Source organism: Felis catus, chromosome C1 (genome assembly GCF_018350175.1).
Source record: "Felis catus isolate Fca126 chromosome C1, F.catus_Fca126_mat1.0, whole genome shotgun sequence".
Classification (NCBI taxonomy): domain Eukaryota; kingdom Metazoa; phylum Chordata; class Mammalia; order Carnivora; family Felidae; genus Felis; species Felis catus.
Window position 1 is genome coordinate 200,471,772 of NC_058375.1, and position 13,564 is coordinate 200,485,335.

The window sequence follows — 13,564 nt, forward strand, 5'->3', positions numbered from 1 at the left end:
AAAATATAGCCTTTTTTTGTTGTTTTACACAGAGCTGGTAAATTTAAGGAAAATAACTTCTGTTGGATACTCTGAATGTCTTGAAAGAAGGATACTAAATACAAACAGTAACTAAAATTGTAAACATCTTCAACCCTATAAAAGTTTTATTTGTTTATTTTTTTAACAATGTGACATATTTTCTTAGTCCTTTCCCAGGACAACAGTGACGCATCTACTCAGGAGAGAAAACACGTGATTGTGGGTTCTAGAGGGGTCCGTACTTTTTTTTTTTTTTTTTAATTTTTTTTTTCAACATTTTTATTTTATTTTTGGGACAGAGAGAGACAGAGCATGAACGGGGGAGGGGCAGAGAGAGAGGGAGACACAGAATCGGAAACAGGCTCCAGGCTCCGAGCCATCAGCCCAGAGCCCGACGCGGGGCTCGAACTCACGGACCGCGAGATCGTGACCTGGCTGAAGTCAGACGCCTAACCGACTGCGCCACCCAGGCGCCCCTATATTTTTTATTCAATAGGACACTTGTTCCTCACTGGGTTCCCTTGTGACTTGTTTAGTTTTAAATTGTTAAACCCCAGAACTAGACTGTCTGGGGTTACTTTGTGTCCCATTTATCGATAAGAAGAAGTCTTACTTGAAAACAAATATCCATTTATTTGGAAGTGGAAAGGGGATTCGCCATAAGGGTATGTTGGTATTTGACACGGTAATTATATAATATCAGTGACCTGGGAGTGTCTCCTGTATCTTCCTGTGGGCCAACTGAGGCCCAGAGTAGTTGACTTTCCACAGATGATTGCAAATGTGTGGAACACACTGGATCTTGCAGCTTAAACTTCTTCATTGGCTGCATACATTTCATTAGACAGCAAAGCTCTGCCCCGGAGTTTACATTTAATATAAAATTCATCAGCGAAATAATTAAAACCAAAATCTTGAAGACTAAAAGAAAAAAATACATGGCACACAAAGCAAAGACCGTTGTGGACACATAACCACTTGGAAAGTGTTTTGGCTTTTCATGAACTCTCCCTAAAAGGCTTCTAGCCATTCTTCCTCAGCTTTCTAAATTCTTCCAAGTTCTTGTCCATCTGTGGATCAGAAGATGTCTAATGACAGGGTATGGTTCTTGTAAAATGTAGCCTGGCTCTCCATTAAGAAAGAGAGCCAGTGGGTAGCATAAAAAGAACAGGCTGTTTGCTGAGGGTGTGTTCTCGGTGAGCACTGGGACTTCTTCCTGAGGGCGTTAAAGGGGGTCTGCGTGTGCTATACGACAGTGTCCCTACTCAGCATTTTGTTCTGTCCTGTGAGTTAGAAGGTGCATGCCTTAAGCCTGCTGAGCGTTTTTTCTCCTTTTTATGTCAAACAAGGAAAGGGTATTTTTCCCTCTGGCTGGAAATGTGGAACCCAAATAGATGCTTTGCCCTCGTCAGAACAAGCAGACGAGCACAGTCTGGTCTGAGGCCTGCATTTAACGCAGGAAGCTGCTGCATTTGACCCCGGGGGCTGTCCTCACGGTAGCCAGGCTCTGCTGGAAGCACACAGAATTAGTGAGGAATTAGTGACGGGTGCTTCGGAGAAAGCTTGCCGTCGGAGTCCACCCTTGCAGTGAATGCTAATGGGAATGATTTGTGAGGCAGAGAGCAGTTGAAGTACTTACTCAAGGCACCTCGGTTCTTTCTCTCAACCTCCTATAAATCCTGTGCTTCTCGCTTGCATGGTGGATGATCGTCACGCGGGGCATTGCACTTGCTTCTCCTTGAATTGGGCCGTCCTCAAGATTGCTTCCTAAACCCAGCTGGTTGAAGAAGAAAACTGATTTCAGATTGTGCTGATGTGCAAACTGCTTTAATCAATGACTTAAAGTGACTGCTCGTGGCAAACAACAGAAGCTCTTAACCAATTAAGATGTTTAGGGAAGGATGTTAGGCTTTTGTTAAAATAGTCACTAATCAGCTGAAATGTGTTAAGAGGAGCCTAGAAACAGCTTGGAGTCCCACTTAAACGCAATAAAAGTGTTTTGGCCCTCCCCTTTCAAATTGCAAGCCCGAGGCAAAAAATATGCTGACGCAGAAAGAAGTGGCAAGTATAATTTGATACAGTTAGTCCTGTCTGTTATGCACGTCTACATAAAACTTTTAAAAATGGCGTGCTTGTTGTTTTTTAGGCTAGAGAAGGGGGGGAATTTGGTTCGGATGTGGAGCACAGTTTCAGTGGGGCTTGAGAATATCATCAGCATAGATGCCTTTGGACAAAGGAGAAAAGTGAACTTCCTTTTTTTTTTTTTTTGCAGTTTCTTATGACATGATGGAGAAAAATCTTTAGTTAATAGTTCTGATTAAAGGCCCGTTTGTAGCCTGAACTGTGCCTCCCCAAATTTATATCCTAAAGCCCTAACCTTTAACGTGCTGGGATTTGGGTACAGGGCCTTTGGGAGGCCACTAGTTTCAGATGAAGTCATGAGGGTGGAGCCCTCATCATGGGATTGGTGCCCTTAGAAGAAGAGACACCAGTTTGTGCTTTTTCTTCTCTCTTCTCTTCCTGTCTTTTCTCTCTGCCATCTGAGAGTACAGTGAGAAGGTGAATGTCTGCAAGCCAGGAAGAGAGCCCTCACCAGAACCTGACCATGTTAGCTTCAGCCCCAAGAACCGTGAGAAAATAAATTTCTGATGTTAAAGCCGCCTAGCCCTTGGTATTTTGTTATGGCAGCCTGCACTGACTAATACAGGCCCATTTTCATTTCCTTTGTCAGATAAAACTGCTGAAATCTGGTACTTCATCTCTTTGTGTCTTTCGGAGGTAATGAGAAGCGCTGAAACACTCAGGAGAGCCCCTGTGGGCCATTAGAGTCAGGAGCCGTTTCTCACAGGAGAACATCTTTTCGATAGCTCCCTTGCGTTTGGAATCTAGCAGTGTTTCCTTGGGGGCACTGAGGATAAAATCTGCTCTCTGAGCTTTAGCAGTTACTCTATTGTGGAAACTTAGTGTCAGCATCCCCTCTGTCTGTGGTAGATCTCCACAGATCTCCTAGCTAAATTGTACTTACTTTTGGTCGCTATTTTAATAGTGTATTGAAGTGTAATTTTCTACCATAAGATGTACTAATTCTGAGTGCAACTCCGTGATCTTTTTGTAAATTTCGAGTTGTATGATCATCACCACAAACCAGTTAGAAAGTTTTCCCTCCTCCCAGAAAGGTCCCCCTGACTATTTGTAGTCAATTCTTTTCTCCTACCACCACCCCAAGTAACCACTTTCTGTTTCTAAAGATTTACCTTTTCTGGAAATTTCACATAAATAGAATCACTCAATATGCAGTCTTTTGCATGTGGCTTCTTTTAGTTAGCATAACAGGGTGTTTTTTTTTGTCTTTTTTTTTTTTTAATGTTTATTTTTGAGACAGAGTGAGAGTGAGCACATACAAGTGGGAGAGGGGCAGAGAGAGAGGGAGACACGGAATCCAAAGCAGGCTCTAGGCTCTGAGCTGTCAGCACAGAGCCGGAGGTGGGGCTCAAACCCACAAACCATGAGATCATGTCCTGAGCCCAAGTCGGACACTTAACCAGCTGAGCCACCCAGGCACCCCAGCATAACGTTTTTGAAGTTTTTCATGTAGTAGCATATATCAGCAATTGATTTCTTATTGCTGAATAATATTCCATTTTATGGATATGCCACATGTTTATCCATTCATCAATGGATGGATATATTCGGATAGTTTCCAGTTTTTAGCTATTATAAATAACGCGATGAACATTTGTATACAAGTCTTTGTATTTTTTCAGGGTGCCTGGGTGGCTCAGTCAGTTAAGCGTCCCACTGTTGATCTTGGCTCAGGTCATGATCTCACGGTTGGTGAGGTTGAACCCCATGTCGGGCTCTGGTGTGGAGCCTGCTTGGGAGTCTCATCTCTCTCTGCCCTACCCCACTTGCACATGTGCACTTTCTCTCTCAAAATAAATAAGTAAACTTTAAAAGAAAAACAAGTCTTTGTGTTTTTCATTTTTCTTGAGCAAGAGTAGAATTGCTGGGAAGTTTGTGTTTAACTTTTTAGAAATAGCCAAACTCCTTTCAGAGCAGCTTACCATTGAACCCTTCACCAGCAGTGAAGGAGGGTTCCACGTTCTCCACATCTTTGGTGACACTTGTGTTGTCTTTTCAGTTATTGCTGTTCTAGTGGCAATGTGTTGATATCTCTGTGGTTTCAGTTTGCAGTTCCTACACTAATGATGCTGTCCTTTTTTCAAGTGAGCATTGGCCATTCATATATCTCATTTTCTTTGGTGAAATGTCTATCAAATCTCTTCCCATTTTTTAATTCAGTTAGCTTATCAAGATGTAAAGAATTCTGTATATGTTTATCAGATAGTGATTTGCAAATATTTTCTACAGTCTGGTTTATCTTTTTTTTTTTTTTTTTTTTTTTGGGACAGAGAGAGACAGAGCATGAACGGGGGAGGGGCAGAGAGAGAGGGAGACACAGAATCGGAAACAGGCTCCAAGCTCCGAGCCATCAGCCCAGAGCCCGATGCGGGGCTCGAACTCACGGACCGCGAGATCGTGACCTGGCTGAAGTCGGACGCTTAACCGACTGCGCCACCCAGGCGCCCCAGTCTGGTTTATCTTTTTAATGGTGTTGTTCGAAGTGTAAAATTTTTAATTTTGATTTTCTAATATATCATTTTTTTTTTCTTTTAGGAACTATCCTTTCGCAGTCTTACATAAGAAATCTTTGCCTAGCCAAGTCACAAAATTTTTCTTCTGAAAGCTTTAGGTCTATAATCTATTTTGAGTTGATTTTTGTAAATGGTTATGAGGTGAGTATCTAGATTGATTGTTTTTCATAGGGTAACCAGTTATCCCAGTACCATTTATTTGGAAGACTATTCTTTCCCCATCCAGGTGCCTTGGCACGTTGTTGAAAAGCAACTGACCATACATGTGAGAGTTTATTTCTATACTCCTCAATTCTTGTCTGTCCTTCATTGATACATTGTTACCCTTATAGTAAGTTTTGAAATACTATGTCTTTTAATTTTGTTTTTTTGTAAAATAGTTTTGACTAATCTAGGTCCTTTGCATGTCCATATAAATTTTAGAATCAGCTTTTCAATTTTCTGGAAAAAGCCTGCTGGGATGTTGACAGGGATTGCATTGAGTATATAGAATAATTAAGGGAGGATTTCCATCTTAACAATATTGATTTTTTTTTAAATCCATGAACATAGGATATTTTTCCATTTATTTAGGTCTTACTTTCTCTCCGTAGTGTTTTATAGTTTTTAGTGTTCAAGTCCTGTACTACTTTTGTTAAATTTTTTCAAGTATTTAATTCTTGTCAACGCTAATTGTGAGTGGATTTTTTTTTTTTTAGTTATTTTTTGGCTTGTTTGTTGCCAGTATAAAGAGATAATGGTTTTGTTTATTGATCTTATATCCTGCAACCTTATTAAATTTCTAATAGTTATTTTTATATACTCTGGATTTTCTGCATGCAGGATGATGTCGTCTGCAAATACAGGCAGTTTTATTTCTTCTTTTCTGATTTGTAGGCCTTAAGTTTCTTTTTCTTGATTTTACTGGCTAGAACACGCAGTACGATGTTAAAATAGAATGATGCAAGTGAATAGCCTTGTTCTTAAAATCAAGAGGAAAGCTTTAAGTCTTCTTAGCATGATGTTCTGATTTTTCTGATTCAGTCTATCAGCTTGAAGAAAGAAGTCTTTTCTCATTCCTAGTTGGTTGAGAGTTTTTATGATGAATGGATGTTGGCTTTTGACAGATGCATTTTCTATATAGAAATGATTCCATGGGTTTGATTCTTGACTTAATATGCTATATTAATATTAGTTGATTTTCAGTGTTTTTTAAATAATTTTTTTAATGTTTATTTATTTTTAAGAGAGAGAGAGAGAGAGAGAGAGAGTGCAAGTGAGGGAGGGACAGAAAGAGAGAGGGAGACACAGAATCCAAAACAGGCTTCAGGCTCAGCTTCCGAGCTGTCTGCACAGAGCCTGATGTGGGGCTCGAACCCACGAACTGTAAGATCATGACCTGAGCCAAAGTCAGACGTGTAACTAACTGAGCCACCCAGGTGCCCCATTGATTTTCCGTTGTTAAACCAGGCTCGCCTGCAGGGATAAATTCCAATCAATCATGGTATATAATTCTTTTGTATGTTTCTGAAGTCATTTTGCCAATACTTTGTTAGGATTTTTATTTATATGCCCATAAGGGATACTTTTCTATAGTTTTCCTTTCTTGTGATGTCTTTGGCTTTGATATCAGGGAAGTACAGGCCTGATAGAATGAGTTGAGAAGTATTCTTTCTTCCCTGTCAAGATTAGTACGTATTTCTTTTTTAAGTATTTGATAGAATTTGCCAGTGAAACCTCCTAGGCCAGGGTTCTTTGTGGGAAGCTCTCTAACACTGCATTATTTTACATATTATAGGCTCAATCACATTTTCCATTTCTGCTTGAGTTTGATGTAGTAATTTGTGTCCTTATAAGAATTTGTCAATTTCATCTAACTTGTTTAATTTATTGGTCTAACATTATTCATATGATTTTTCTCTTAAGTTCTGTGGGTTGATAGTGATGTCTGCTCCTTAATTCTTGATTTTGGTATCTTGTATCTTCTCTTTTTCTTAGTCTAAGTAAAGATTTATGAGTTTCACTTATCTTTTATAGAAGACCCTAACTTGTGCTTTTATTGATTTTTTTCCATTATTTTTTTTATTTCATTGATTTTTTTTTTTTTTTTTTTTTTTTTTGCTCTTTCATGGTCTTTATTATTACCTTCCTTTTGCTCACTTTGGATTTAATTTGGTCTCCTTTTTCTGGTTTCTTAAAAGCTTAGAATTTTGATTTGAAAGCTCATTCCTTCTCTAACATAGGTATTGAAAGCTATGCATTTCCTTCAGCAGGTTGTTTAGCTGCACACCTTAAATTGTGATGTATTGTTTTTATTTTCATTCAGTTCACATGCTTTCTAATTTCTTTTGTGATTACCTCTTAGACCCTTGGATTATTTAGAAGAGTGTCTAATTTGCAGACATTGGAGACTCCCAAATTTCTTCTGTTGTTGATCTTTATCTTAATCCCATTGTAGAACATATTTTGAATGGTTTCAACCCCTTTAAATTTATTGAGACTTGTTTCGTGGCTTACACTATGGTCTGTTCTGACACGTGTTCCGCATGCCCTTTAATGTACATTCTGTTGTTGTTAGGTCAAGGGTTCTGTAAATGTCAGGTAGGTCAGTTTGGATGATAGTTAGTTCAAATCTATATCCTTGTTGATTTTCTGTCTAGTTGTTCTCCATGATGTTCTGAGTATTGGAAGTTATTTCCCTTGAGATTTTGTGGACTAGTGAGACCTTTATAATTTTTGCCTCACCTAGCTAAACAAAAATCTGGAGGCCCAAGCGAATCTCTGCAGAGTACCAGTGAAGAAAACTTGTCAATTCAAGTAATACTATTTTAAATAAAGGTCTTCAGGTATTGGAGTTTTTTTTAAAAAATAAGCTTAGATACAGGTACCACAAGATTATGTTTGTGTTTCATAACCCTCTGCTTCATGAAAGGAACTCATTTACTTTAGTAATGACCGACTTAGTACAGGAAGAATTGTGTAGATTGAAGAACTTGTTAGAACACAGGGACGATTAGTTCCAAGTAATGAAAGCCAATTTACATTTTAGTGACAAGAGGTACTATAGTATATAAGTATATATAGTATGTAAGTATTAGGTCAGCATTTTTAGATTTGGAAGGTTTATAGGTTCATTATTTCCTCCTGTCATTTGTTTCTTTTTGGTGCCATTTTCTCAAACATGGGTTTATTTTGTTTGATTCTTTATTCGTTTCATACATTGAGAATAAAATATATGGAATAACTGAGGTTGGATTATCTCCTCATTATCTCCATTTCTAATAACTCGTAGATGGACTCTAATGAAGTCAACAAGACTTATACATTGAAATTTTAAATGTATGGGATGATAGGGAGGGTTGAATATACACACCAAAGGTAAGATTTGCCTGCAGCGTGGGGGCTTAGGTGGCTCAGTCAGCTGAGCTAAGTGTCTGACTCTTGATTTTGGCTCAGATTATGATCCCAGGGTCATGGGATTGAGCCCCATGTTGGGTGCCACACTGAGCATAGAGCCTGCTTGAGATTCCCTCTCTTTCTCCCTCTGCCCCTCTTCCCTGCTCGTGTGCTCTCACTCTCTCTCTCTCTCTCTCTCTCTCTCTCTCTCTCTCAAATAAAATAAAAAATAAAATAAAAATTAAAAAGAAGAATTGCCTCCAGCAAATCTGGTTAGTCTTTCCTGAGTACAGTAGGTAAAATTAAATAATTTGAAGGCCCTTTATTATACAACCTTCTAAGTACATGAATATAAACAGAAAGAAGAAGATGCTGTAAAAAATAAAAAAGAAAGAGATTGTGAAATAGTATTCTGAGTTTCACTATCAGCAAATGCCAATCTATGAAAAATGTCTATGCATTTAGGACCCACTAGAAACAGGACCACTTGTTTATTGCTCCCTAGATGTCTCCTCATTAAAAAATAAGTACATGCTCAATTGGAAAAAATTAAATCGTAATGTAGTAGTACATAAAGTTAAGAAAGTCTCCTCCTTCATCTTCCCCCCTCTCTTCCAATCTCTCTCCAAACCCACGTCTGTCTGTCTTTGTCACTCTCTCCTCAAAGGAGTAACCCTGCTAATCCCTGTTAATGTTGTAGTCAAGATGGTTAATATTTTAGGGTATGGTAAATTGGGGTTATAGTCATAGATAGTACATTTTGGAGAAACCCCCCCCCCCCACCCATTCCTAGTGAGATCAAGCAGCATGATCTAAGAGGAGAAAAAAAGAGCTCACAGCAAAATGGGATGGTGTTAAGTCATAGTAAGTGACAACAACGGAGATGCCTGCATGCATACGGTCAGGGCAGTGTGGGAAATGGTTCTCTTCTCCACCTGCACCTGCATGCATCTCTTAGCCTGTTGCTGTTTGTGTATTTCTCCTCTCCATAGAGCTTTATTTTAGTCATTTTTGTCTCTAAAATTAAAGTGAAGGGTGGTGATAAAAAAAAGTTCTAGACTGTCCATTCCTCTTAGTGATAGATAACTGGTTCTAAAAATGCGGTGTGTGGGTTTAAATTGAAGGAATGCAAGAAGGGGCACCTGGGTGGCTCAGTCGGTTAAGCACCCGACTCTTGATTTCCACTCAGGTCACAATCTCACGGTTTGTGGAGCTCTGCATTGGGCTCTGCGCTGACAGTGTGGAGCCTGCTTGGGATTCTCTGTCTCCCTCTCTGTCTGCCCCTCCCGATCTGTCTCTCAAAAATAAGTAAATAAACATTAAAAAAAAAAATTAAATAAAAAAAGGAACACAAGAAGACATCTTTATTCTTTAGAGGATTTAGAGGAGTAAACCAGTGAGGCTGAGACCATTTGTTCATCCATGTAGCAAATGGCCGGTGGCCTACTGTGCACTAATCATTGTGGCGTAACACAGACTGGAAACAAATACATGTCAAGTGGTGATAAGCACTTGTGTTACTTTCCAAGGGCTCTGTGACAAAGCACCGCATACTGGCTGGCTTAAAACTACAGAAGTTTATTTTCTCATAATTCTGGAGGCTGGATATCCAAAGTGGAGGTGCTGGGAAGGGAAGGTTGGTTCCATCTGAGGGCTCTGAAGGGAATCTGTTCCATGCCCCTCTCCTACCTCATGGGGACAGCTGGCAGTCCTTCATGGTCCTGGGCTTGTAGATGGGCCACTCCGGTCTCTGCCTCCTCCTCTTCACAGGGAGCTCTCTCACTATGTGTGTCCACATTTCCCTCTTCTTACAAGGGCATCAGTCATACTGGATTAGGGCCCATCCTTATGACCTCATCCTAATTTGATTACATCTACAAGGACCCTGTTTCCAAATAAGGTCATATTCTGAGCTTTCAGAAAGGACATGGATTTTCAGAGAATGGTATTCAACTCATGACAGCACTATAGAAAAAAATCAAAATGGAATCGTGGGATAGTGAGTGCTGCGGTGAGATGGGCTTGGGACTTTATGTAGAAAACAAGGACGGGTCACTTTTGAGGTGTCATTCGAACAGAGAATTGAGAAAGATGAGGACAGAGCCTGCTAGGTGTCTCTCGGGAGAACTTTGTAGACCAAGGCAGCGGTATTTTCCCCGGGAGTAGGAGCCTGTTTGGCTTCATCTAGGAGCACCAGGGAGGCCAGCGTGGCTGGAAGAAATAGATGAGATCAGGGGGTGGCTGGGGTACATGTCACATAGGGCCTCCTAGACCTTTTGTTTTTACTCTGAGTGAGGTAGGAAACCACTGAGGAGTTCTAGGTAGAGGTGGATCTGATTGACTTGTTTTAAAAGTGCCCGGGCCATGCTGAGACCAGCAAGGTGGAGGTAGGCAGAGGAGTTGGAAGGTTGCCATAGTGCTGCGAGTGAGAAGGAGTAAGAAGTTCAATTCCTGATAGGCTCTAAAAGTAGAATTGGTGGGTTTTACTGACCGTTTAAGTATAGGATGTGAGAGAAGGAAGCAAGTCGAGGATGACTCTCAGGCTTTTGGCCCGAGCACCTGGAAGAAATTGCAGTTTACTGAGAGGGGAAATACATGCTAAGTTGCTTATGCAGGTGTGGAGTGTGGACTTGGGAAAAGAGGCCTGGGTTGTAAACCTGAATCTGCAGAAGTCACTAGAGATGTTCTCTGAAGTCACGAGACTGGATGAGTTCCCTGAGTGGGGGAGGGGTGTGGCACAGGTGGAAGGGGTCACTTTGATGCACAGATAGTTCATCCAAGGCAATAGGACACAAGGCACGGTGTGGGTACAGATGCAGGTGGGTGACCGATTTGAGGAAGAATTCATAGACTAGTTTGGCGTAACCTGAGCCAGAAAAGCCCGGACAGGAGAGAGCCCAAAGCAAGGCATCTCAGGTGATGCAGCGACCTAAGTGCATCCTGGTGCTGTGGGTGCTAATAGGACTTCCCCAGAAATAAGGCTTTTCTGATGCTGTTATTTTGCCTCTTGAGTTTACTGTTGGTGAGCGTTTCTGACCACTTTGTACCCATTTCTAATTCTCTTCTAATTTCTAATCATTTTCTAGATCTGTCTCTCCTTTCCATCCTAACTACCACTGTCATAATTCAGGCTTTCATTACTTCACCATTGGACAGTTATAGCATCCTATATTAATTTATTTTTAAGTAATCTCTACATCCGACGTGGAGTTCAAACTTAAACCCTGAGATCAAGAGTCACGTGCTCCACTGACTGAGCCAGCCAGGCACCCCCAGATTTAGCTTCTTACGAAAGCACAAGATTTGATTAAGTGTCAGCTCTTTTTAATCATTCCTCATGTCGTTAAAAGTAGTCCCCCATCTTAAGGCTGCCCACAACCTGGTTCCACTCTGCCATCCCAGACCAGTCTTCTGTAGGTCCCCTCTGCGAACTCTGTTCTCAAACCAAACAGTATTCCTGTTAATATGCTTGTGATACTGGTTTTCCTGCCTCTGTATATTTGCTCATGATACCCCTTCCACAAAGAATGTCCATTCTTTTTTGTCACCCCCAAATCCCACTCTTAAGAGATGCTCCTGATTTAAGAGCCAATATATCCTGGGATACCTGTGCCCAAGAGTAGTTTTATTACAGTATGACACATCATCAAAGGTGCCGCTATTAGTCTACTGTCAGTGGAACAGATAACCTCCCTCTGTTTTTATGTTCTCTAAGTGCTGCTAAGTAATTTTTTTGTTTCCGTTGTTGACTTTAATGAAGCGGTGCTTGGGAATAATAACAATTTTGAGTTTTTGAATTACAGCATAAGTAATTCTCAAAGTTCTTTGGACCGATTCATAAATCTTAGCCCCATCAAAGAAGTAGAGAAAAATAGTATCTGTGTATTTTCAGCTGTGGAACATTATACAGCTTTCTTCACAAAATCAGAAAGAGGGGGGAAAAATGGAAAAAAAAAAAAAAGGGATCTAAGTGGCCCTTAAGAAAAGATAGCATATAAACACAGGGCATCATCATTTATCAGTTTTTAGGAGCATATATCACATGAAATACCGTTGTTTTAAAATTTCTGGTCCTTGGTGTGTCCTTTTAAGAGTGACTCAAATTCTTGAGGCATCATAAAACGTCGTGGGCCGTCCCCCTCCATTGTCCACAAAAGCACATTCAAGCAGACTGCCTGCTTCTCTTCCTTTCTGAGGGGTCTGACTCACCACTCACTGTATCTCTTCAACTGATACATGGTTTTCAGTTCCATTCAATTACCAACTTTTAATTGGATCCCGTTGCCAGATTGGTCTCCTGTTCCAGAGTGTTTCCTCTTGGCTGCACTGTTACTATGGCTACTTGGTTCCTTCCACTTATTTCCTGCATTAGGGTCATGACATCCACTCTGGTATGAAGCTAGACAGATACTGTGAAATTGCTACGGCACCAAACACCGTCATCTTGCATTCTGCCTCCCTCCTACTGCCCATCTGGAATGGGATCAAGTCTACATGGTAAGGTTATCAGTTCTTCTGTATCCCTTTTATTTTAGTCAGCATCACCAAGTTTTAGAGTTCTAGAACTTTGGAAAGTTGTGGAGACCCTCTTTCTCTGCCTTCTCCACTTCCTAGCCCCACCCTAACACGCACTTCCAAGCATATGGCCTATATGTTTCATAAAGGAGCCAAAGACATCACTTCCTGCGAAGGTCGATGCAAAGATCTTCCATGAGCTTTTTTCCCATGTTAGCATCATGTCCCAGTTTTGGACTCTAAGTGCGCTCCATTCTGGAATTGGTGAAATGAGTTACGCTAAAAAGTGGACATTCTTTGGTCTTCAGCAAACTTCTGTATGCCCTGTAAACTTGTGAATATTAATTGACAATCTTCAGGTTTCGTGGGATATGTTCAGTGAGTCTTTAATGGTTAAGTTGAATGTTGTTAATAAAAAATAAAAAGACCATAGAATGCTATGGAACCCCTCCCTTTTGACCAGGAAACTTAAAAATTTTGCAGCTGACTTGGACATAGACCTGCTCTTACACCCAAGTTATTTAAGATGAGAAATATTATTCATCCAGAATGAAAAAGATGTGTCATAATGTTCTCTTACATAAAGGGAGTTTACCACCAGTGGGCTTGCTGGAACCACTTTTCTAGTTTCTCATTAGCTCACACCAGCACCTTTTTTCCAGAGGGAACTAAGTAAGACCAAGAGACCTTCAGTGTTAGTCTTCCTGTGGCTATAAAGTGGGACTCAGAGTTAGCTCAAATAAAAACAAAAATAAAATGAGAGAGATCTCCTAGTCTGCAGGAATGGATCCTTGACAATACAGACTTTGCATTTGCTCTGCTCCTTGTGCCTGGGGTTTTAATTTAACACATCAATGAAAAGCCAGCATTTAAAGGGGGGAAGGAACCCAGCAGGAATTACTTTTATTAGTGCAATTTGTAAGAAATTACTGCATTTAATGAGAAAATCGTTAAGCATGAAAAAATGGGCTGTGACTGAACTTGCGGAGCTTAAATGG

The 13,564-nt window shown here is 40.4% G+C and overlaps 1 protein-coding gene and 1 long non-coding RNA gene across 2 annotated transcripts in view; one reads left to right on the plus strand and one right to left on the minus strand.

Moving 5' to 3' along the window:
- XRCC5 (X-ray repair cross complementing 5) overlaps positions 1 to 13,564 on the plus strand; it is a 90,583-nt gene that overhangs the window by 55,648 nt on the left and 21,371 nt on the right. The gene's annotated exons all lie outside the window — the stretch shown is intronic.
- On the minus strand, positions 635 to 13,092 carry LOC109502850. The gene is made up of 2 exons (XR_002161734.3): positions 9,741 to 13,092; positions 635 to 1,798 (listed from the first exon to the last, which is right to left on the minus strand). It is a non-coding gene; the product is annotated as an uncharacterized LOC109502850 (long non-coding RNA).